The sequence below is a fragment of the Trachinotus anak genome, unplaced genomic scaffold (assembly GCF_046630095.1).
Source record: "Trachinotus anak isolate AG129_WGS33_773 ecotype Australia unplaced genomic scaffold, CSIRO_AGI_Tana_v1 ptg000014l, whole genome shotgun sequence".
Classification (NCBI taxonomy): domain Eukaryota; kingdom Metazoa; phylum Chordata; class Actinopteri; order Carangiformes; family Carangidae; genus Trachinotus; species Trachinotus anak.
The window spans coordinates 6,832,971-6,859,327 of NW_027273865.1; the positions used below are offsets into that span (position 1 = coordinate 6,832,971).

General features: G+C 39.6%; 1 protein-coding gene across 3 annotated transcripts in view; it reads left to right on the forward strand.

The window, feature by feature from the left end:
• Positions 1-16,692: 16,692 nt before the first annotated feature.
• cntn5 (contactin 5) overlaps positions 16,693-26,357 on the forward strand; it is a 100,201-nt gene continuing 90,536 nt past the window's right edge. Inside the window, exons 1-3 of one of the 3 annotated variants that reach the window (XM_071496390.1) lie at positions 16,693-16,909; positions 17,344-17,614; positions 17,699-17,868. The gene's annotated coding sequence lies outside the window, so the exon portion shown is untranslated. Of the gene's footprint in view, positions 16,910-17,343; positions 17,869-26,357 lie in introns of all 3 variants that reach the window. The other 2 variants (XM_071496389.1, XM_071496391.1) reach the window with 2 other exon arrangements.

Below are 26,357 nucleotides of genomic sequence, written 5' to 3' on the forward strand. Positions count from 1 at the left end.
CTCTGGGGAACAGTGCGTTCAAGATGGACATGCTGTACTGAAAATCACTTCTAGTAAAAAACTGACATAACAGCATTAACAAAAATGATTGCACCTATATGGGTCATTTTTGATGTACTTATGAAATAATGTATTTCCATTGACATATGCATTTAAAAACCTTACAATAATAACATACATAAGTGACCAGTTGATGTTGAGGTCTATAACTATATAGGACATGTCATATCTGTTTTATCATTTTTTCAAATATCACAAAGACAATTCCATCCACCTCTATTGTGCCAACCAGTCCTCCAACCTGAACAAACATATAGGTCGTTTTTTTCAACCCTCTGATGGGACCAATAGTGTCTCCTGAAATAGCGACCCTACGGCAGCAGGCGTACTGGTCCTTGGTTGTCACAGTTACAATAATACACCCACTGACCGAGAGCAGCATACGTGCCTTCGTCGCCATGGTTACTACATGAACCATCATGGCTTGGTTAGGTTTAGGCACCAAAACTACTGGGTTAAGTTTAGAAAAAGTTAAAATAAGCACTTCCTCAACATTAGAGGATCTTTGTTGCAGTACTAACAACATGGTCAACTTTGTTCAACAGTCATGGAAAATAGAAACAACATCAACTGCTACTTTCACATGGGAATCGAACACCACTCTACTGTGTCATATTCCTGTGTTTTGTTGACCTATCCATCCAGCCTGATCTGGAACCTGTCGCTCCCTGACTACTTTTCCCTTTGCTCCTGTCATAATTAGCTACAACAGCTGCTAAATGTTGTAACCACATACGTAACTATGGGTCATAATAAGCTGCTGCACAAACAACCTATGGGCTCATTTTTTTTTACAATAGGACAGCGATACAGAGATGTAATTTGGGTGAACCAATCTTTTAATGGTAAAATATCTTTATTATAGCCACCCAGCTTACAGTTAGTGTCTCCAAATACATTATGCTATGTATTATGTTGTATGAATAATGGCAGTCTCAAAAGGTGTAACAGACAGTGTATTTATTCAGCAGTATGCCATTGTTAAGAGGAACACTGAATGAGATGGGATTAATGCTCTCCTGTCTTGGCTCTGGAGACACAACAGCTCTAAAATGAGCTACAAAGCATTTGATAAATCATTCATGGAGTCAGACCAATGCATTTAGTGGTACAGCACTCAGTCCTGTAAGACCCCCCTGAGGGTGACTTCATTTGTGTAGTTTGCTTTAGCTGAAAAGCTATGATATTCTTCTGAAGGGGCTATTTGGGCAGCTGAAAGGCTAACAGCTGCCCAGAGGTTAGGTTCAGGGATATCACTGTGTTAGTTCAGGGTGTTCCTCCATCATCTTTAAAATAAGACAGAACAAGAGGATGTGTATGGGAGTATCCACCTTAAAAGAGAGGAGGGAAGTGGAGATATTGATTTATGGCCACCTGCAGCTTTCCTCCCTCATTCATCATGCTGTCCCTGCACGCACCGCCGTCACTCCCCTGTTGGGAGCTTCTCCTCCTCGCCGAGCAGCCGGCCACTCATCCTCATGTCTGGGTAACAAGCTGTGCTCTCCGCTCCAGACCCCCAACAGCCCCCTCCAGCCCAACTCCCCCTCCCCGCTTTACTGTCACACTCCTACAGCCAGAGACGCACCATGACAGGATTACTCACAATGCGCAAGGCTCTGAAATATGGCAGAGTCAGATATGTGCGGACGAATACCTCCTGTCATAGCCCATCAAACAGCTTTTTCAAATTCCCAATTCATTACAAGAATGCTCTGTTTGTCAGCTAATTTGTTTTAGTTAGTGTGTGTCTTTGATAGGCATAATGAAATGGTTGGTTTAAAAAAAAACAAAAAAAAACTGTTATTTTACCTGAAAATGTAGCTCCAGGAAGATTACGAATAAGACTCGTATCTAGATCCGACTTTCCTGCACAGATCTCAGTACAAGAGGTAACGAGCCCTTGAAACAAATGTCAGCGCCTTCATTATTCAACAAAACAAAGTGACAATTGCACCTGTGTGATACTGGCTCATCTCATCATGCTGAAGTAGTCTGATGCTAATTAGCACCATTTCTCGCTGTGGGAGGTCTAAATAATTTAATTGCTCAACTTCATCGCCACATTCAAAGCCCTATTTCTCGAAAAGGATTTATAATTCCCTCAAATTTTAATGACCTCCTTCAGAAAGTCATACACTTTTATTGCATTTTTACTGCTGCATTCATTTAAAAAAAACATTTTGTGTTTCATTAATGCATTCAAACACAGAGAGAGCTGTTTATGAATATTCAAATCAGGCTTTGCCCTTTAAAAAAAAAAAAAAAAAAGATGGCGCAGCCTTTAGTGATATGCTGTCAAGCTCTTTTTTTTCCAAGAGTGTTTTAACACTGGGCTACATGCTATTTTTTGACTTCTTTTCATTGTCAAGCTTCTGTTCCGCATCTAGACGAGACAACACGAGGACACGAGGCAGAGTCCCACAGTGTTATTGTTTTCCCTCTCGGGTCACTGATGAAAACGGGAGCGTCGTCTCGGTTTGACTTTGCCATTTGAATAAGATCCTCCTCGTCTTTCACGGCGATGCCAGTGGCCATGGTCATCCGGCCTTCAACCTCACAAAGGTTTCATGAAGCTTTGCCGCCTCCCTCACCTAACATTACCGCTGCCTCTCATCTCCCATGAATATTATCCTGCAGCATAGCAACAGCACATTCTTATTCCATTCCCTTTCCCTTCCTTCAAGGCCCTCACAAAGTCAACCCCAATTTATTCGCAAGGGATGGACTCATCATCGCTCTGGCCTGCCTCTCTCTGAGCCACACTCTGCATAGGGATAACAGAGCCCTGCTGCTCATTCGCATGCAGCTGTTCGTACAGTATTTCATATATCTTGACTCTGAGTCACAATGATCCCTGGTCAGTCGGAGTAAATTAAAAACAGCAGCTGCATTCAGATGAATGGCCAATTAATAATTCAAATGATGCCAAAGTGTCACTGGGGTATCACATCCCGTCTGTATCATCTCTCTTCCTAGTAACCTAATAATCATTTTTCTCACTTCTGTCTATGTAGCAATGCAGATATGTTTGATTGATATTTGCTGATTTTTTTTTTTTTTTATGACTGGGAGTGCCACATATGAAATTTCATGCAGCCTCCATTTCACTGGGCTGGAGGCACTAGTCTCACAGCTATTTTTTTTTAAACTTTGGTAAATAAACCAGAAGTATTTGCATTGCTACATACTGCTTGGAATAAGGTGGGATTTTTTTCTTCCTGGCTGAACTGACCCTTTAAATTGTTTGTTTTGCAGGAAAATCTAAATGTGCCTGAATCAATCAATCGTCCGCCAGCTCTCAATTTGCAATTTGGAGCTGCAGTGGACTTGCGGCACAGAAAATAACAACATGTTGGGGAAAAAAAACTGTTTGTGAATAAAGTCAGGTGATACATGTCTAACAACAATTGTAGCACAGAGAATACCATGGCTTTACTCCTTTTGATTATTCAAGGAGACAACAAAGGAATGTCAAACAACCAGAGGGCTGAGACTCTTCTCATCCTTTGTTTACCTTTTCCCACATCACGTTAAACTAAAAAAAAAAAGAGTTGTTTACACCTGCTTTGTGAGAGGGATGGGAATGATATTCAGTTTCTCCACAGGCTCAACCCCTGTGGTTGGCATAAGAAAAATGTTTTTTTATATTTATCTCCTTATGTTCATCCAAAATGACCTCACGAACACCATCAGAGCCCAGAAATCAACATGTCAAACAAATCTCTTTGGTGGGGGGTGGGATTTATTTTGTTTTTGAAGACAGAATTCTGAATTCTCCTATTTTGTGCCTGCATGGCTCGCACAATGTAAGCATTGTCAGGTTTTTGATATTTCACACAGAATAGCATCAACCTGGGCCAGCAGCTGCTGCTTTTGGATTTGCTGTGTTGGCTGACTGACTCCAGTGCTGGGGGGGGGGGGACGACTCCAGATCTTCCCCTAGATTTTATTGTACCCACATCCTCCCAATTCAGTGAGTTTTATGTCCTTCAAGAACAATTCTAGTCTGACTAATGAAGCCAAGCTGATTCAGAGGCTCGACAAACTGGGCTCAGCATCCTTTTTCTTCCGTCTCCTTCCAGGAACAATGACTGAAGAATATAGTTTGAGATTTTCTTTGTGCGCTGATGTGTGACCAGATGCTGTATTTTGACAGGCTCTTGATGTCAAAATGAATATGTGTTGTATTTTTGAAAATGAAAATGAATCTTCATTACAGAGCAATAAAGTACCAGACTTCCCACTTTGCCCCTGATACATGATCCAGTGGTTTGGAGAATGTAAAATCTGAGCAGCACCCATTGCAGCTAAATGGATCTTGTCCTGACTGGATCCATTTCAAAGCTGCGGTTCATCCTGTCCGTGCCGTGGTTGTCTCCAAGTGATGGAGAGCATGTGTCTGTGGCCACGCGTGCTGTTGAGCTCTCCAGATCACCCGCTGCAGGCGTGACCTTCCCTCTCTTGCTGCTTAACCTAATCAATTATGGTTCAGAACAGAAGCCAAGAGAGAGGGGAGACAGAAAGCCCATGACCTTGTCAGAGCCCTGAGGAGACTGTGAATAATTCCCTCTGAGGCCCATAAAGAAGGTTTCCATGGCAGGAGGTGAGGAGTAAAGGTAGCTTGTTGAGCAGGAGAGAAGGAACCTGAACAATAACACGCGAGGTACAAAGATAAGATCAGCAGTCGCTCGATAAAACCACAAGCCTAAATCAAGTCAGCTATTTGAGTCTTGTACAGACCGACAGTTGCAAACATTTAAATTATCTGAGGTATTCTGCTTTTACTGCAAACCAACTCAACCTGCCTGAGGAAGGTCAGATAACAAGAGAAAACAGACGAAAAAAACTAGAAAAAAAAAACAATGTGAACAATATTTGTGATAATATTCACATGTACACAAAAAGGCTGTTGTGAAATAAAAATGTTCCTCTTGAAATCAAGTAGTGAGAATGTTATGTTTAACTGCAAATTGTACATTTTCTAATAACTTTATAAGCGTTTTTTGTGTTTATTGTTCATTCTGAGATTATTTAAGTGACGTGATGTGACGTGATGTGACGTGACGATCAAATCTGCTGAACCAGAATCTGCTGGATCCCTGCTCTGATTACTAACTAATTAGTCTCATCCATTCAAAAAGTGCAACAATTAAAGTCTTCTCTGATCTGTAGATACTGACTGAGGATACCTCCCAGTCACTGATTCCTGTATGTAATGTATATGTAAAATAAATGCAAGTTAAATTAATAAAAAAAAAAAACATATCAATATAATAAATAAACACCTATTAAGCTTGGGCATCTCTTATAAACACCCTCGAGCAATAGCAGCATCTCCAGCAGGAAACTGTTTTCATTTATTGATACAGCGAAGTGTTGATGCAGGTTAAAGCTCTGCAGCTGAGGGTCTCCTGTTGTCCTCCAGCAGAGGCCTGAATGTCACCCTGGATCTCCACTGGGCTGCATAGCCATGCCTTCGCCCCTCAGACAAGCACGGTAATTAAAGAGCTCACAGTGAGCTGAGCAAGTAGCAACGTTGAAGCTTGTGTGATGTTAGTTTCCTTATCAACAGAGAAAGCTCAGCAGCTCTCTGTCGGAAAAATCTCCAAATGAGCACTGACTTTTCTAAAGCATAGGTGCTTCAGAGGAATAAAGAGGGTGCTGCTCTATATTACAAGCACTGGCTACTTGTGTATGTGTACGTGTTGTGTATGTTAGACCCCTTAGGCCAACAGTAAACCGTGTGTGTGAGGGTTTTTAGGTTGCCAGTAGGCCTACTGACAAACATAATTATTTCTACAGTAGCTCCTGTTGACTTTGACTGTTATGATCTAACTCTGCGCAGTTTGACTTATTATTACTTCACTTTCACTGTGCAGAATGATGCATGTGCAGATTTTTTTTCACCTGGACCTTGATTTTACATGCATCTGCTGAAGGAGGAACGTTTCTCTGTGCTCAGTTTAAAGGCTAATCCCAGATTATTTCGACCTGGTGTAATTCCAGTGAACGTGGCCATTGCGGCTCCGTGGGTTGTGACACCTCCATAGTAGACATTCAGGGAAGTGAGGATTCACATTAAACGGCGTAAATTGGAGCAATCGGCGTGGACCTCATACAGTTTTCCAAATAAACACGAGTCATGTCAAACACAGTCTGACCTACAGGGATATACATCCAGGGCGATCACCCTGCGTAACACTACATGAGATGTCAAATTATATATCTGTTTATATTTTCTTATATTTTTTTCACTGGAGATAATTGCCCAACTTAATTGCAACTTTTTCTCTCAACTATAGTTGTAATTTCAGCTCAGGAATAGGACCAAATGCTTGTGTTTATTGCTGGTGGGACATACAATTTGTAAGTGGTCACATAGCATACGACATGCTGTAATCACTTTTCTTGGTATGAGGAGCTGAGTGTTCCTCTGACCCATCTATTTTGCTTATTCTTTTATGCAGCAGAACTTTCTCCCACTTCATTAGGCCTCATTAGTCCATCACCAGCTTCCTGAGGTACGTTGTCTTTAAGGTCGGCCCTGTTGCCTTTCTGCCTGTTTGATTTCGCGGCTCGTCTGTTTACTCCAGTCTGGATAAATACAATCGACCACCTCATTGATGTGATTCGTGCTCGTAATACTCCACAGCATGATCTGCGGTTGCATTTGGTCTTTTGAGCTTCCTTTGACAACATTGTAACTGCAGTGAGAGTCAGCCGCGCAGGTGTAAACAAACCATTGTGCGTGGATAAATATGCAGGGTGATTAGGTCAGCCACCAATTTGCCCCCCTACAAGTTACGGCTTTCAAAGAGACAAGTGTTTCAGATGATTCATGGGAAAATTATGTTCGTTTAAAAAGCTACTTGAATACAACAGGTTGAAATAAAGTGGAATTATTCTTTAAATGGGACTTGAAGACGCACATGTAGCATGTTGATTTTGTGAATCAAGGCCAATCATGGTCCAGTATGTGCAGTAACTTACACATCTGACACCTCAAGTCCACAGTCATAGATTCTGGATGCTGGAGCGAGAAGGAGTAGCTGTAATTTTAGTTAAACAATTTTTTTGTGGAAAATCCACATAATAATCACACAGTTATTCAAAGCAAATTTTTCTATGTATTTTCAAATGTTGTAAAACATGTGTAGGGGATCTTTAATGTTTTTTATTCATAGAGCAACTCTGGAAATGATCATTCATATACTACTGAAGTGTTTGTTGTGGTGGTAATGTAACTGTTGGCTGGATAACAGGCAGAGGCAACTTTTGTTTTATTTTGGATACAGTAAGACTAAAAATAAGTTATCAGTCTATCTATACATTTTTTCAATATCTTAGTTTTAAACAAACCTTTATTCATTCAGAAAATGTTTTCTGCAAGCAATGCTTATTTCACACTCAACCAGCTCCACACACAGCTACATCTGGAAGTTGCCCAGTACGACCACAGTGTATGCTGAGATTAGCATTCCGGGCACAGGGGAACCATTTTAGAGGACACATCAGTGGTTTGTGTTAAAGTAATTTGTTTGGGAATATCAACCGGCAACCTTTAAAGTCATTCTGTTAAGCCTACATCACCCAGGTTTAATATAATCATCTGTAATGACTGCAGAGCTCTCTTTCACAAGATTTCTGCATCCTTTTTATGTGGCAGTTTTAAAAGCATGGGTAGAATTATATGAGTTTATGTTTTACACCGCAGTTATTCATTTGAAATTGTTTTGCTGAAGGGTCGGGTGGTAATGCAACTTAGAGCTATTTCAACAGCTTGTCTCTGCATGAATTCTTGTCTTTAGAGCAGCTTATTACCTTTCGCTGCTGTATTATAGCCTGGGGAGGGCAGAGTGTTGAGTTTGCATTACTATAAGAGACGTTTCTAGGAGGTTTTCAGGTCCCCTACAGTCTAGTGGGTATTTTAAATCACCAAAGTGTCTTTTGAATAGACAAATGCAATAGCATATCATACAGCGTGACACTGAATATAAAATATGTTTTCATATGGGCACCCTGGTAGCTCACCTGCTGGAGCGTGTACCATGCATCAAGGCTTACTCCGTCCTCGCAGTGGTCTGGGTTCAAGTCTAACATGTGCCCTCTGTTGCATGTCATCCTTCTCTTTCCCTTCCCTTCCTGTCTCCCTATAACATCATTATCAAGTAAAGCAGAAAAACAAAAAAACAGAATTAAAAGATTATGTTTTCCTAAACACACAAATGTACTGTCACAAGATTGCTGTCTTCTTATTGTTCAGATTTTCTCTGCTGCATTTTCACTTTGATAGTTTGCAGTTCAGTGAACCACAGACAAAATGTGACCTCGGTCCCAGGTCAGGTCTAAACTTAGGAGACTGAGGTGATGACGTATGCATGCTCCACCACCCACCTGAAGGGCTGCAAACCACTGAGAGAATTTTATGAGTGAAGGTTTCAATGGAAGGCTGAAGCCTCCCATCGTCTAAGTGCTGGTTTTGGAGGCTTTTCCTTGCTGCTAAAAATAAAGAAACAGAGGGAAACCCTGTTTGTATGCTATTTATCCAACTGAAGCAGCAGGACAACTTGCTGTTTTTTGTATGTTAACTGCTGATAGCATTTATGCCTGACTATTTGAAGTACTGAAATATTGCTAACAGCTTTTTCCAGTAAAGACGTCTGCCATCACAACACTGATTATAACTTCTGCACAAGTCCTAGTGCTTTCGTTTCTATACAGCAAAACATCAAATTTCTGAGAAGATCTGAGCTTTGCTGCTTCGTCCAGCGAGAGATCCCATAGACTGTGCAAAAGAAAAGCATGTTTAAAGAGCAACCAACATATGAATAGTCTGTCATCGGGAAGACAATGCACATATGGTGGAACGATTGTGCCGTCTGCTCGACTCTGCAGTTGGTTCACCTGCAGTTTGTCTGGCCTCCACGCTGATTCCGGCAGAAGCCGACGGTAGCTTGTTTGTTTCTAAAGCATCAATCATAGTCACCTCCTAATGACTTATTCATTAACTTCTCCAAAACACACATCTTGATGATGAGACTGGAAGGAGCATGTTTCAAGACCCACAGTTGCCGAGTCTGCAGTCAGCATTCTGTGGAATTAAAGCCACTATTAATCAATTTTAGCCGAGCTGGAACAGATCCCAGGCGCATGATACTAAGAGCAAAAGACTGACAAATGTGCTCTGTGTGTGTGTGTGTGTGTGTGTGTGTGTGTGTGTGTGTGTGTGTGAAACAGAGGGGGTGGAGGGAAGGCAAATTCAAATACTAATGATGTCTTGTAGACCACAAATAAACCATGATAACAGCAGCTGAATCGATAGATACTGTAGAGTCTGTGAATTTGGCTCAGTGTTTGCCTGAATTCTTCCCTGATGTTTGCATCCCTTCGTATCTCAAATAATTGTTTTCATATTGGTGAGCTTATTCCACTGTTACATCCACTGGAAATCGCTCTAGAAATCGCTTGCCCAAAATGTTAGCTAAATGTGAAGTGACTGGCACCACAGGAAGCGTCATGCCTTGCAATTTATGTTTTCCCAGCTCTGGAACAGGGATATTACTGTGATCAAGGATGGATTCAAAGTGTAGCTCCAGGATACAGAAAGCCTTTCCTGAGCTTCCTGCAGGGAGAGGACGACAACATGTGTCCAGCTGTCAGTAGCAGCTGCTGGCCTCTGAAGTGACACTCCGGGTGGGTGCAGCCTATAGTGGGTGGTTGTGACCACAGCTCCTGAGGTGGCCCCATCAATTGAGTTATGACACTGCTGTAACCCTGTTAAATATCAATGTGTCCATGGGTTTGTGCCACTGTGTAGCTATTGTTGACCCTACATAATAGAAACATTATGGCTGCAGTATCTCTGTCTTTTGAAGGAACCCATGTCTTTTAGTGTCAAACTACATGAGGCTCCAGCAGAAGTGAATGAATACATTTGGATGAGGCAAAAACACTTCTTTTTTTTTAGATGAGGACAAGTGATTTCAAAGTAGCAATTCATTGAACTTGTGTGTTTTTCTTCTCCCCAGGGAGAAATTGGTCAGTTTTCACATTGTTGGCCAAGTGGAATGGTTTTTTATCTGTCGGGGCAACATTTTCATTGTTCATGCTCTCAGCACAGAACCAATTCTACATTGCCTTCAGCTCTGAAAAACAGAGCTCGGGCAACTTGACTGATATACTCCACTCTGGGAAACACAGTACCTATCACGCAACTTTGACAACGGCTGTCACATATTCTTTGGTGTATGCTTGGTTTATCATCTGTGTTTTGAAATGGAGTGGCACAGGTAGAGTGAGCAGTGCCTTTCTCATTAAAGAGGCTCTTGGCTGTGCTGCGACACATGGATAATCCAACAAGGAATCAATCATTACATAGTTATTGAGGTAATAGGTGAGCAAATATGTTTCCTGGTGGCTGTCCTTATTATTCTGGGGCTAGTGGGCCCCCAGGAGACAATAGAGCCAGATGGAATTGAGGTGTTGTCACTACTGAGTGAACAGGTAATGAATTACTCCAGAACAAATGGGCCACCACATGGGAGATGAGGAATCCTCCCACAAAGAGCAGAGACAGAAGGTGAGTGGCGGCATCCACCAACACTCTTTTCCCTCATTCCTGGATATGTGCTATTTTTTTCCTAAATTGACAAAGACTCTGTGAATGGCAGGGGGTGTGAATGGCTGGGAGAATGAATGAATAAGGCAAAACCCCTCTCAGATGGAAACAGACACAGAACAAATATCTTCCAACCTACTTCGGCATTATAAACTCAATTTCAGACCCAACCGCAGGGATTGTGACACGGCATTTTCAGAATTGCATGAAATTACACGATACATGATACATGATACATGATACTGAACCTTTCCAATTATAGAGTCCAGCCTCTCCCTCCCTCTTCTTTCTTCTGGTTCTTGAAACCAGCTGATTTGTTATGACATTAGAGTAATGGTATTTCTCTGGTGACAGTCATTGCTGAGGGATATGATTACACTCTGGTAATTATGATTGTTATTTCCAATCACAGCTGAATGGAGTCGGAGTGTGTTATTTCAGCAGCGCAGACAGCACCACAGTGACTATCTGCACTAGATGATTCTGATGGGGGCGATTTGAGATACAAGCGTTCTGCTGGCACAAGCACTGACAAATGCATTCTGTATTTCTGCAGGGAGACAGCAGACAATCTCACATTCTCTGCAGGTGGATCCACTGGACGCTGAGGCAGCTGGATGACTTGGACAACACTTCACGGAGGAGAGAGAGCCCAGAGCACAGAGAGTGGAGTGGGACCACATATGCGTGATCTACCTGACATGTTACCATCTATAAGACACATGAAAAATATTCTAAAATATTTCCGTTCATTTTGAAATATTTTATTTAAAAATTGCAATAAATGGGATAGATTTGCTCTCCGCTAAATTAGAAGCAGTCGACAAACAGTGACACATAATGCAATGATCTTACACCGACCTAATTGGGGTGTTGAATTATTAATATTGAATCTGCAATAACTGATTTTTGGCCACTTGGGGCAGTGTTAACAAGTTGCACACACAAAGTTGACATATCACCTTTGACAACATGTTAGCATTAACTTTAGCATTCATTTGGAGTCAACCTGATGGATGCAAGTCCAGTATTCTCTCTCTTTTAGCTCTGTTTTTGGTTTTCACTAACTCTTTAGTAGCTAAGTGCTCCACTTTACCCTTTAGACAAGTTGAATGAAGTGAATTCATATAATCAAGTTAATTTACTAAAACCATAATTACGGTGTTTACAAAGTTAACCACAGCATATTTATACTAATGTTGGAGAAAAGTTGGCTTTGACACATCGGCTACTGGTTGTATTTTACAAAGTTTAATCTTTTCAAGCTTGAGGTGCTAAAGGGTCTCTGGTGAAAACATAGCATCCTTTAGTCTCCAACTCCCAGACAAGTTTGATCTGTAATAAATTCAAACTGTCCTGTGATTTCTGTTCTGTCTTTTTTTTTTTTTTTTTTACTTACTTTAAATAGTCTTTAAATCTTCCATCCCTCAGTGTGACTTTATGCAGCCACTTGCATGCATAAGCTCTCCGCCCAGCAGATGTTGGTGCTACCAGTAATGAAAAGAATCAGTCTACCAGCTAAATTATAATTTACCACCTCTCTCTAGCCAGCATCTGCTGAGCAATAAATATAAATTGCTTAAATTTTCTAAGCATGTTAATGTAACTCACCATCTGTACTAGTTGGCCTATATGCCGCCTTGACACTTATATAGCAGCAGACTGTGAACCGGCAGATACAAGACTTACACTCACCAAATAAAACCCACACACAAGTACAGAATGAACATGTAAAAATAATAAAACCTTTTTTATTCTGGCATTATTTTCAAACTTAGAAATAATATTATCACCATTTTTATTCAGCCGAAATATCATATGTGAACATACATTTTATTAGCTTGCACAAAAGATAGGCTCCATGCTATCCTCCATGTTTGAATCAGAAGTTGGTGCAGCAGTCTGAGCAGTAGTGAAGTGGGAAGCAGTGTAGCACAACACAGCTCTCAGAGTGTGTAATGAAGATAAATTAAGACGTTTTGTTGGTGGATAGTGCTGTGTTCGCTCAAAAGCTGAGGATTGCCTTCTCCTTAGCCTTTACTTGGGAAATTAGGGTTCAGTCAGCTGCAACATCACACACCACCTTGCAAAGCGCAGATGTCAGATATTTGTGTCTTCAGAAGTGTGAAGGGTTTCATTCCCACATTGACAGACATGAGTGGAGGAAGATTATGTGGGGAACAGGTTCCGCCTAGTGTTGTGACTGATCAGTGATGTGCCGTTGATTCCTATGAGACACATTTACAGTAACTCCAGGCACCGGCTGCTGTCACCACATTTACCTGCATCTTAATTGTAAAGGGGAACAATTTCAACCCTTTACAGCACCATTCAGGAATCTGCTCGAAAATAGTTCAGTATTCAAGTACAAGTTTGGTCTTTTTCTAGCATGCCCACGTGGGTGGGGGACAGGGAGGAAAGTTGTCTCTGATAGTTTTCCTACGTTCTCCCAGCTTCTCACAGATTTTACCCACCAACACAATATAAAGTATATAAAGTTTGTCTCAAGAGAGTCCTGCATCCTTACAGACAACTTATGTCACCAGTTACCATTTGTTGTCAGGCCCTAATTTCTAATCCTTTTGTTGCTGCAAAGCACCACCTCTCTAATAATATGCAACTGCTGTCTTCTTACCACCAACAACATGTCATTTTCTCTGTTGGGTGTGACAGGTTTATTCAGCACCAGTGGAAGACTTACAACTGAGAAATTTGAGGCTTTCCTATATTCTATCCTCCTTCGCTGTAATTATGTTTCATATGAAAATTATATGTTTGCAGTTTGTTAAAAGTGCAAGTGTCCATTAACATTCAAGAGAAGAGAGAAAAGACAAAGACAAAGAAAAACAAGGGACTTAATTTATAAAATTAGCATGGGAGCTTCATAAAGGTCAGCGTGTATCTGCAACTCACTGTAGCCTAAAATGAGTTGCAGCGACGTCTACAGGTCATTCAGATTTGGTTCCTCATGATGGCTGCATTACCTTTGTGCTCATTATTTCGTGCGCTCAGGTTGTAGTGTCAGTACACTCCGAACTAAACCAAAGCTTGTCTGTTCTCACAGGCAATATGGCAGGTTTGCATCTGACAACAGCTGCTGCATTGGACTTGGAATCCTGCAGTGTGCACAGGGCTGCCATCTTGATAACATTGTCTGGTTAACAAATTCATGTGATTAGCTGTGCTTGAACATGTGGCTTTAGTGGGTGTGGTTCCGGTTTAGCTTTAGTTAAATTTTTTGTCACATAATTAATAATTCACATTAATGTACAGCTCCCAAAATTATTCTTATATCTTCAAAAGATACAGTATTTGAGACAGAACAGGCCCCTTTCTTGATCGAGGTTGATTACTAGCATTTCGACTGCTTATGATTTTTGCTCTGTGACATTTATTTGTAATACTTGCCCAAGTATGAAGGGACTTATGTGCAGAATGGATGCCACTGCATTAGAGATAATGGTAGAGTATATATTTACTGTATTGAAACACTGAACAGTTTACTGCCCAGTAGTTTTACAGTACAAGACAAATTGTATATGCCATATCCTTTGGATCTGAAACATTATTCAGTGTTTGGTGGTGCAGCCTAAAAGTATTAAGCTTAAGGTAAAAAAAACAAAAAACAAAAAAAAAAAAAACAAGAAATAATATGCTCATCCTTGGAAATATATTTCATAGTGTGTACTATGAGCAAAGTTCTCCAGTGCTAACAAGCACAACTGTAAGGGGGATCTTTAAAATACTGCTCCTCAAAAGATGCCATCTAAGGGCTGATAAGAGCTACAAGCACTGGAATCGATCACTTGTGCAATAGGAAGAGCACTCAGTCATGGGTACTGTTTAATTAATGATGGGGATAGAGATAGGCTGTTAGCTCCATATTGTCAGTCAGACACTCACAGCAGAGGGTGGCAATATGAGCTATGCAACTGATACATGCAACAGAAGGAACTAATCTATACTCTCCAGTCTAGTACCATTAATGCTGTGTTAAGAGAGCAGTGGCGGTGCTGCATGACACACTGACATTTTATAATTTCGACTGAATGCAGAGGACCAGTTGTAATGAATGGATACAATAAACACAAAACATATGTACAGACAGTAAGGTGAGTTTTAGTGCAGAACATAAAAGAAAACATCTCACCCTTTCAGCCTGATATAGGCTTACTCTCAATAATTTACAACTATTCACTTAGTTATTTATTTTCTCTTTTCTTTTTTTTCTTTTTTTTGTATGTGCTTCATCTTTATATTTACCTTTTTATGACATTACTCATTGTTCTTCTGTCACTGGAGAGACCTGCTTTAAAATAAACTAATAATTCGCTATGTAGGCTACAAATGGAAAACAAAACAAAACAAACAAACAAAAAAACAAACAACAACAAAACAAACAACCAAAAAAAACATCAAACTGTCTCAAACTTCAAACAAAGCCTTTCCACCAAAGGTCCCTCTCAATCTTATTCTGAAGCTCATGGAGGTAGTAAAGTGGCATATTGATTAGTGAAGCCTGTATGGATCTACAACCAAGTGCAAATATCAATGGACACTTATCCTGTCAAAAAGTCCTCTGGCAAAGCAGTAAACTCTGACCTGTCCCCCTTAATACTAATAAAAGTCAGTTTGTGGTAAACACCAAAATTAGAATTTGACAGGAGAAGACATGAGGATGATTGGAGAAATGTCACACTGTCACAAGCTTGGGACTAACTGACTAGTTTTGACAAATGTTTCACCAATAAGTATTTAATGCAAAAAAAAAAAAAAAAGTGTTCAGTACCCTCCAGTGGTCACGGTGCATAATTACACTTGAGTCTTTTTGGAAAGTTTTATTTTGAAAGAGTTTTCTACTGAGGGTTGAAAAAGCAAAAGTCCCCACTCAGACTTTATTAGTAGCCTCGTTAGCATGGACATATCAAACTAATTCTCAGTAATCAAGCTAGTGTCAATGCAGACATGATTTCATACTAAAATTTTCAGAGAGTACTTTCAAAATAAACAGATTGAAACAATTGGATGAACTAATAGAAAGATGATGGCAAGATGGTGACCACATGTCCACATTCTTCAGTGGGACTAACACATGTATTAGAACTATTAATCTTATGTAAAGGCGGTCCTAGTGGTAATGTAAATAGTATTGCATCACTGTTAATATTGTAGGCTACACTATTGTGACTGACACTTATTACAAGTTTTGATTTAAGTAAGGTCAGCCCACAGATGTAGCCTGATGTTGCCTGTGTGACTGGGTGGTACAACATATGCTCTATGCAACCTGCACGTAAGAATCAGTCCGGCACTGCTCCAAGCCTGCTGTACTAATCAGAGTAAACCAAATCATTAAATTAACAAAAGATGCCTATCTAGAACATTGAAGAATGAAACCACTATTCAAAACAAACTTAATTGCTATCTGGCCCTAAATGAATAATTAGCAGAGTATCTCCTTCTTGTCAGAGATACAAAGCGCAGACAGACTCTGCGACCACAGTCCAGAGCCACAGACAAACGGTGACACAATAAATCCTGGCCAGCATCGTAGGAAAGAGCCTGTCACTGCACGACAGGTAAAGGTAGAGGCAGAGATGCACTTCTCTTGAAATCTGATGAATATAATATCATCAGAGTGCGATACTTAAGAAATTTGATTTGTTAATCCTAAACTTCACAGAGCCAGATGGCAGTGAAAAGCAACAGATTCTATTAGGAGAGGGATATGCAGCACACTAAGCTGCACGACATGTGACTGCATGTCTCAGACTGAAGGACACATAATTAAAACATCACTGAATGTGACAAATGATTATCCTGACATAACCTAATTTACATATGAAACACACACACACACACACACACACACACACACACACACACACACACACACACACAGTTTGTTCACTTTGACATTTTCTTTTTCTTTTTATCAATTTATTTATTTAATTCACTTAATGAATTCTATATTTTTTATGTATTGTTTTTAATTATTGAATTGTGCTATCCTTTGGCAATTTTGTACACCTGACATTCATGACAATAAAGCATAATTAATTGAAATTGAATTCTGGATTTGCCACAGGCACACTGTAACAGTTCCGGTTAGCGCCTTCAAAATAAAGAATATTTACGGCACAGGTCGTTGCGCACTGTGGCCACTGGGGGGCACCACCGACACGTCGGGAGCTGGGGGTTGCGAATTTCAGACTCGCATCCGTGAAGACGGTAAAAGTTTTATCTGTATTTATCTCACTTTTACCTTTTGTGTAATGAATTTAACCCAGAAGAAAACTTTAATTTTATTTTTTTATATTGCTAGCTAAACTTCGCTTGACACGCTAAGTCAGTGTTAGCTTAACTGGTACTAACGGTGACATTTAAACGGCTAGCTAAATTAGTTAGTTAGCTAAATAACTTTGTTCAATAAGTAAAAATGAAAAGCTGATAAAAACAGGAAGGAATCTGCAGAGGACGCTCTTACTCGTATTGTCACTTTGGGATGTAATTTTAGCTAAATGTGCACTCTGCTCTGCTAGCCTATGTGTTAAAATTGAAGTAGCTCAAGTCAGAAAATTATTCATGCTACTTTCATACACGACACAGGCATCCATTGTTTTTACACCTTACATCAAACCAACTTTACCATTTTCCAATTTCAGAAAGGAAACGCAAATGGACAAACAAACCCGACAGGAATAACCATACAGCAGTGTCAAGAAGTGATGTGATGCCACTCCTCACAGCTAACTGGGGGCCACCTTTTTTTCCTCAGCTCCAGTGAGCTGGGATGCTGCGCTGCGGAGAGAGCCTCAAGCCGGCTGCAGCGGTGGAGGCTGACTGAGAGGAGACCAAACCAAACCTCCGTCCACCTCGACGCACAGCACCGGCAGAAAGCTCCCTGAAGTGGAAGACGAGGTTTTGCGGTCGAGGGTGAAAGAGGCTGAGAAAAAGAAACAGATCTATGTATTTCAGTTTTTTCCACTTGAGGATGTACTGTTTACGCTGGCTTACCAGATAGAGCGGCAGAGACGAGGATCCGGACTTCACTGGATATTCTGTACACCGCTGCCATTCCGCCGTTTGGGTCGGGAGGGAGAGAAGCTACGGCGGTCGCCACAGCCGGAATCACCTGAGAGAGAAAAGAAAAAGTGAGACGAGGGGCGACTTTTTTTTTTGTATTTCAGGTGAGTAAACTATATTACTTTGGTGTTTTCATTTGTTTTTGTTCGCCTTCTAAGGTAGCTACAGCTGTGTGAGTGATCGCAGGTTGTGGATAGAGGGACAAGTTGTGATGACCACGCTGCTGATAATAATCTTGATAAAATCACCTAAAAGGAGCAGAATAGTTTCAGATGGTGTCATTTAACTAGATAACAGTGTCGACTTTGACCGACAACCCACTCCTCTTATATCTCTTATATATATATATATATATCTTTCTCCCCTTGTTCTTTTAATAACTTCTACCTTTTCTTTAGGGTGAATGGAGTCAAAATTAAAGCATGTGGGTGATGGACCTGCTGAATGGGTCTAGATGCCCAAACAAACTACAAAGTCTCAAAATGAATCAGTTCTTCCATTTATTATGTGTTGAGTAAGTTGGAATGATATGTCCAGGTTTGTGCACAAATTAAAGGTGTCTATGAGGAACCCTCAACAGTGCTGACAAGGGAGGCACTTAAAAATGTTTTTACACTGAAGTGGCTTTGAGGTCTAGCTGCTTTTAATAGGAGCTGAAAGGGACCCATGAAAAATATTTAGTGAAATATAGAGCTCTTCTTTAAGGGCAGATGCAGGTCCTTTGTGTGCATGGGATTGCATCTTTAGGTTTCAGAGCAGGAGGCTTCTTACATGCCACTTACTGCACAAGTAGACCCACAGGAATGATCTAATCAGAGATATGCAAATTTCCCAAACTCTAATTTTGTGGTTTTGCTGCGGTTGAATGTTTAGTATAATGCTATCATCTGACTGTGCTGGTGACAGTTGGTTTGTGCATTGTGGCTTAGGGGCTCGCAGATTCTTGTTTGATCTGGCTTTTTCAGTCCTGGGTTTGGAGGATGCAAAGAGAGCACCGGGTATTATTAAGCCATTACACATTATTTGTATTGTTTTTCCTGAAGTTTGTGGGGCTTTCTTTGTGATGACAGCAATTAGCAAAGTGATGGCAGACAGAATAAAGTCTGCCAGAGGAAAATTCAACCTTTAAATGTTTGTCTGTTGTCAGTGAATCCCTCTGCTGCTGTGGCTTTTCTTCATTTATAATGCAGGTCCATTCAAAGACACCAAAAACAGCATCATACTACTTTAAGGCAGGTTTCTAATTTGAAGTAAATAAGTATGTCACTATAATATTCAAGACTCCTGAAGATTTCACCCATGTACCTTTGGACCAGTTTTGCTTTCTAAAAATAAAGAAACTAGTCTACTGGTCTGTGTGCTTCACTCACTCCACAATTTTACATAAATTATGTTTAAATATAGTTTTACTCCAAAAATTTAACCAAAGAAAGAAAACATTGTGGGGATAATTTTGTGTATGGAAGAAATAGGTTTTTGACATTTCTTATATCGTGAGGCTCACAATTTTTTTGTGATGCATGCAGCAGGTCCAGGGCTCCAGGTCGAGTTACTGTGTGGTGTGTATGTTTTTGTGTGTTTGTATGTATGTGTAAGTGAGAGTGGGATATAAACAGAGCAAAGCAGCCTACTCAGTCTTTTTTACTTCCAGTACAATTTCATTCACATTCTTTGAAGGAGTGTGAGTTGAGCACATCTATCTTCAACTGTCATGTCACATATACTTTACTGTAGTTGTACAATATATCGTTTTCAACATGGGCACAATCAATATTCAATTTTACTACGATGTAAAATTCTACCTGATTCAGCAAAATCATCTGGCGTTTTTTTCTTACTCAAACTGCTCTCTGAACTTTATTCAGTTCAGTTTGGTAAATCATTTCACGGGGACGGAGGGCAACGTATTTAACTTTAATTAATGAATTGGAGCCTGTTTTACTCGAGGGTGTTTTGCATTTGTTGCCATTCAAAAAATACTAAATGTGGGTTCAAATTTACAGTGACACTATATCTTTGAATCTTACCTGCACTGTACTGAACTGTAAATCAGAGTAAAAATCATGTAACCTATATCATGGTCTAATGCTACTATGGTTTCCTGTTAGTGTTATACAGCATCCATTAAGACTTAATGATGGAAGCCTAACATGAAGGCATGCTCGTGATTTGAAACGGGTTATAATTTGCCATAATGTTAATCTAGATATATATTTCATGAGACTTAATGTGCTTAAACGATTGTCATATTAGCTCACTCCACCGCTTAGTTTAATTTCCTGAGATCATCTGAAAATGGTTTATCTCACCAAGAGATGTATATTTAAAGTCGCCAGACGCAGTTCCAATCAAAAGGAGCTTCACCTGCATATCAGGGGAATAGATGGAGGGAATGAACAGCTGTGCCTGTTTCACTTGGCACGAATTAGAGGTTATCCTTGTCCTTATCGGATGTAAATCAGTTATTTGCTTGCAATACAGGCTTTAAATGTTTGTAAATCCACTTGGGGGCAGGTGTGAGATGAAATGCAAATTAGTAGATTGGCTAACCTTGATGGAAATGGAATATGTCTTGAAGTTACAGCTGTCCCATCCTCTTAACTGAAATGATTATTGACATGGGCCAAGAGATATCATTTAGACTGCAGCTAATTGAAAATGACAACAACCCTTGGGAAACTGGAAAAATTGTATACCAGCAATGACAAGAGAGAGGCTAGGGATAGAAGCTGTCGCACCAAGACAATGGCACCCAAGGGAGTTTTATCTTCACTGACAAATCTGAGACTAATAAAGTGCAAATGGAAAAAAAATGTCTTGTAGATCACACTTTGTACTCTGCATGTCCATGAAGAGGGTTGCTGTTTTTATAAGATACAAAAGTCATATGATATCACACTGTGCAGGCTTCAGTATTTAGAGCATTGTGTAGCTATTCCTATAGAGTAACAAAGGTGAAGTTAGGAAGTGCTGGGGAATTGCAGGGCATCCTGAAATCTGTAAACATGCTTTTCAGTGTCCAGAGAATGCAAGAGTGTAATTTTGTTTCCAAAACACAACAGTGACTAAGAAAATAAGTCCTTGGCATCTTTCACGGCTAAGATTTGAGATGACGTGAATTTGTTAGATTAAAGAAGCTCTTTTTAAGAAATGTTGGTAATCTTGACAGAGGCAAACCCTTGCTTGGCTGCATTCATATCTAGCACTTTGTTTGTGAGGGAAGCCCACTGGTCTTGCAGAGCCTGGAAGACAAACGTCCCTCAGGACCCATCTGACAACTTAATTTATATAATTGCTTTGAAGCATCTGTGTAAGAAAGACTGACTTTCAGCACCCTCCTCCACCTGTCATGGTAATGAATGACTTGGATTTGATGTCCAATGAGTCAAACAGACAATCTTAACTCACTCTGATGTTGTCATAGTAAAGCATGTGTCAACTACAAAATAAGAACTGTTAATTTGATTACAGTGTGGCATCCCTCTTATGGAAAACAGTTTCGGCCTCATATCATCATCTCAGTTCTCTGATCTGGCTTTTTTGATGAAGGTAGCTGATTGTACAATAAATCTCTGTATCAAGAAAAATGTGCACAGTATGGTAAGCAGTCATGCAATTAACGCGAGTGAAATGACAGCATCAATGATTTTTGGAACCTGCTGTTCCTTAGTTAGCAGCTGATCTAAATGACTTAAATAACTTGTTGTGGTTAGCTAATACGTCCCACAGCCTCAGGTTGGTTAATTATGCAGTCCCTTTATCTGTTTGTCTTTGTGCTGTCCTCATTGTGTTAACTTTGTGCAAGTCATCTGCAGATGCCCACAGGCTTCCTCTGTGCCACTGTTTAAATGGGTGTTTGTGAAAATGTTAAAGGTTATTAATTGTATATATGCGCCTTTAAATAGTTATTGGAAATGAGAGTATTGTTAGAAAAAAACCAAAACACACCCTATTTCAGGCACAGATCACAACAAAATTAGCTGAAGGCCATTTAGCTAAGCATCATTAAAATAGTAGCTCCTTGTATTTTATTGAAGCAACAAAGCAAACTGTTACACTGTAATATTAAAGCTAAACAGCAGCACACCTTACTCAGAGGACTTCTACTTTGGTCACATTACTCACATGTTGAAATAGGTAGTAGTAAGCTTGATTTGTCTTTGGAAATAGTTTGTCAGTGAAGTGAACATCAAGTATTTGTGGAGATGGTATGGAGAAAGTAGTGGTGATGGTGGGGAATAGCCTGAGGATGGAGTGTTTTTCAGTAGGCAGCCCCTGATTTTATGTGACAGTAAAGGGCCTTATCTACCAGGGCCATGATGAAGCACAACGCTCTTTGATTTTTTATCTTCCAAACGTCTAACAATCTCATGCTCTAGACAGATTAGTGAGATGAAGGTGTAAAAACAGGCTATGTGGTTTCAGGGGAGTCAAATACTGCCGAATACAGGGTCTAAGGCTATATCTGCATCATGCTGATAGTACAAAATGAAAGATTAGCTTAAATTATTTACGTACTTTTGACCTTCAGGTTCAAAAAGTCAAAAAATATGATTCATCTTCTGGCATGATTTGATCATTTTTGCGTTAGTAAACAATACCATGCGTGGCAGACAAATAAATGGGATGAAAAGGGGGCAGGGAAGGTTTGTGCATAAACTTTACTTGAACCAGTAGGAGCAGTCTGTTCTTGTACCCCAATCTATGACCAGTAGATCTATTCAAAAATCTGTTTATTTTCTTTTTTGGGGGGCAACAGCATAAGAGAGCATCTCACTCGCAGTCTCTTTAGTACTCTACACTTATTTCTGTTTCTCATTACCTTAGACAGCGCATTGATCCCCCTAAAGAATTAGTTAGGGGCAATTTTTTACCCTGTTTAAAATTCATTGGAGCCCAAACCTTTCTTTACAATTCTTCGTCTATTCTGTGCTATCTTAATAAGTCAAGCCTCCTAAGACATAGAGAGTAACTCTGGGCAAGCATCAGCATTGTCGAGAGAAATCAAAGACACCCCAAGAGATCAATGAATTTTCATGTAACATTTGTTTTTATACCTAATTATGTAGAATTACCTTGTTACATTTTGATCTTTAACCCTAATGAAAATGTCTTTAGGCCCTGTTGGTTAACAGTCCTCTTTGCTAGCTCATTAATGTGAAATTGCTTCTCAGCTTCTTGTAAAAGTATGTCCTAAAACAAATAACACGCGGCAACCGACCAGATTATTTTTTAAATAATTAATTGGATGTTAAATCTCGTGTTGTTGCATCATTTATACCTTTTATTGGAATCTTTATTATCAACTGCCGTAACCCTTATTTCTTTGTGTTTTATGTTACTTTGAGCTGAGCTTTCAGAATTAAACATTTGTGTGAATCTATGAAAATAACCCCTGAGGTCAAAATGCTGTTCAGTAGATTGCATATCTTTTTTAGTGAAGACCTTCTTATTGTCCACTCACTCATTCTGAAGCCACACAGTGATGTTGCTTGCTACCCAGTGGGCATTTTTTTTAACATGAGGCAACAATGCTGTACATTAACAGAGGAGGAGTGTTTTCGAGTCACCTTTCTTACAGTACAAAGTCATGAATCCTGCAGGCTCATGATGACTTGCTGCGTTCCACTCTCATGCCTCCTTTCTCCCAAGAGATGAAATGTGTATGGAGGTATCTGTCAGAATACAACTAACAAGGCTGCTATGGTTAGCTGTAGCTCCCTGTTCATTCTCGTGACAAACACTATGCTTATTCTACCCAAGTGAGGTAGATGTAATATAATTTCCTTAATATCGTTCGGTATGCTCTGACATAACAGTACTCATTTGAATGAATAATGATTGATGTTTAGTGATTTCATGTTTTCTACCAGTGACTTTCTGATGAAAATCTTGATCTGATACATTAACTAGACACACAGTGAATGAGCAGCTTGAATGGGAACTGCTAATATTAAGCAGAAAACTGTACATCAGTATACAGTGTATGCTTTAATAAATGTGGGACTTACCGGGAAAATGTCCTCTAGATATTAGGATGGTGTGAAGCTCCATTAGGCATAGGGACAAGACAGAAAAACTGATGCATTTTAAAGGAAAGCTTCACTATGAAGATTCTATACAGAGCAACTATTGTTTGGTGAATGCTGATGTTTGGTTTTACATGGTCTCTCGATATCAACTGTCAGCTTGCTGTGGGTAGCATCATGGGTGCAGTGATTTAGCAAGTGGTCCTAAAGAAAAAGAATAATGAAAATATGACGTATGAGATAAAGACATTGGTATGTGCAGTGTTGGTGTTTTCACGCCTTCGCATCGGAGGCATTATGTTTTTCGGGTTATCCATCCGTCTGTCCCATTCTCGTGAACACAATAGATCAAGAATGCCTTGAAGGAATTTCTTTAAATTTGGCACAAACATTCACTTTGACTCAAAGATGAACTGATTAGATTTTGCTGGTCAAAGGTCACTGAGACCACAAAAAACATATTTTTGGCCATAACTTCACATGCTAATCAATGGCAACTGGGCTTGTTGTACAACTGTGAGGCGGTAATTCTAGTCCTGATTTAAATTCTGTATTCTGTATTTGTCTGCCATAATAAATTCAATACATGTAGTAATTAATTCACATGGTTGATATTTTAATTCACATGTCAGAGTTCAGCCCTCTTGTAATGTCTCTCAGAATGATTAGCTCTTAATAAAATGATAAGATAAGCAGCCTAGGAGCAACGGGTGAGAGGCTACTGAATCGTGTCATTTTCCAGCCGTCCAGTAGATCATTAGATGTAATGTTTAACATAATGGCAGATGAATAGGAGGTTTGACAGCATGGGATGACAGAACAATGCAGTACAATACAAGGCAGCATTTGGCACATGTTTTGAAAAGGCTCAAAACATTCACTTAACAATATAGCTGTAAAATGATTTGGCTGAATTCTCCTCTGAGCCTTTAATAAGCAGCTACTTCAAACATCTGCTGCAAAACAGTAAGGTGGTGTGGAACAGACACATGTATCTACTCCAGCTAGTTAGTTTAATTAGTTGTCTTTCAAAGGGAGAACACAGAATGGTCTCAAATTGTTCAAGGGACCATTCCCCTTTTTGCATGTTTTACTTTATTTTGTTAATGTGATATTTCAGTTTTTCTTTTTTCAGGATTCCTACAGGTCCTTGAAATCCTTTAGAGTTTGTGAATTCAAGACCTTGAAAGTTGTTTGAAAATATCCATGGGTAATTGAAAGTGCTTGAATTGATATATTTTGTGCAAAAATAGAAATTGAAGTTCATTTGATATAAATATAGTTTTTTACTTAACTTTAGTAAATGGGCTATGTGCCGCTGTCTGCATGTGTGTCTCCCACCGTCTCAGCTCTTCAACTTGTAAATAAGTCTCTGTCTTTATTGCTCAACGTAGACAGTATATTGTTTGCTGAGCTGTGTTAGAGAGACCACATAGTCTACCATCACTGCAACACAAGCACAGTTTAGAAGTGCTGACAACATTCAAGCTTCTCTTTCTTTTTAATTGTTGCCTGTAAAGCCTGCTAGTTCTTGTTATAAAAAGTTTTAGTGTTTTAACAGCAGTTGGGTCATTGAATTTGAGGGAGTTGGGCCTGGAAAGTCCTTGAACCTTGCTTTTTAAAAAAAATTACAAACATCTCTAAAATTCTATTTTCACTGTGTCATTAGAGGATAGTGTAAACTGATGAGGGGAAAAATGAATTGAAACAATTTCAGCATGAGGCAGCATGCAGCGTGACAAAATGTGAAAAAAGTGAAGGGGTCTGAATACTTTCTGAATGCACTTTAAATGCAATGATCCTTATGACTTGATGTGGCGTACTATGGCTTACCATCTACCTAAAATCTAAATGCACATTTAGACGCATTTTGTTGCCTTTTGTTATTGGTATTGCTGTGATGTTTCAGATTACAAAATTAACTGATGATTGATTATATTATGGATATTTGTGTTAGTTACAACAGTAAAACAGCAGGTTTGATCATAAATCACATTATGTTCTGCACTTTTAGACTCATTTTAGAGAAAATGTGATGATTTAACTGTTCAGCAGAAGGAAAATTTAAAACTAGTTTGTTATCGCTATATGTACTTAGGTAGTGTGAAATTCACGCTATTCATTTGAGCAGGTAACATGAAAATAAAGGCACAGTGTAAGTTTTCTATGTTACAGTTTCAACTGAAGATTTCCCCAGAGTGTCAGACCATCAGGCCAATGTTTCTCTCTACTGTGTTTGCATAAACGTTATGTTTAAGCCTTTTTGTGTTGGTATGTTCCAATGACTGTATAAAAAAGATGGATGACATCACAGCTCCTCAAAAAATAAGCTAAAACATCTTACCAAAACACTAAGCCAAATGAGGGCTGGGCAATATGGCCTATAAATGATACCGCAATATCTTTTGGTTATGTCAGGATACACAATAAATATTTCCATATTTTGAAATCTCCTCCAGAGCATTTCGTAAATGTGCAATTTAACCCTTTGTTGCATAAAATGGCACCATTATGGTGTTTTTAGTCCCTGCAATGCTTGTCTGCCTTAAAACATTCTTGTTTAC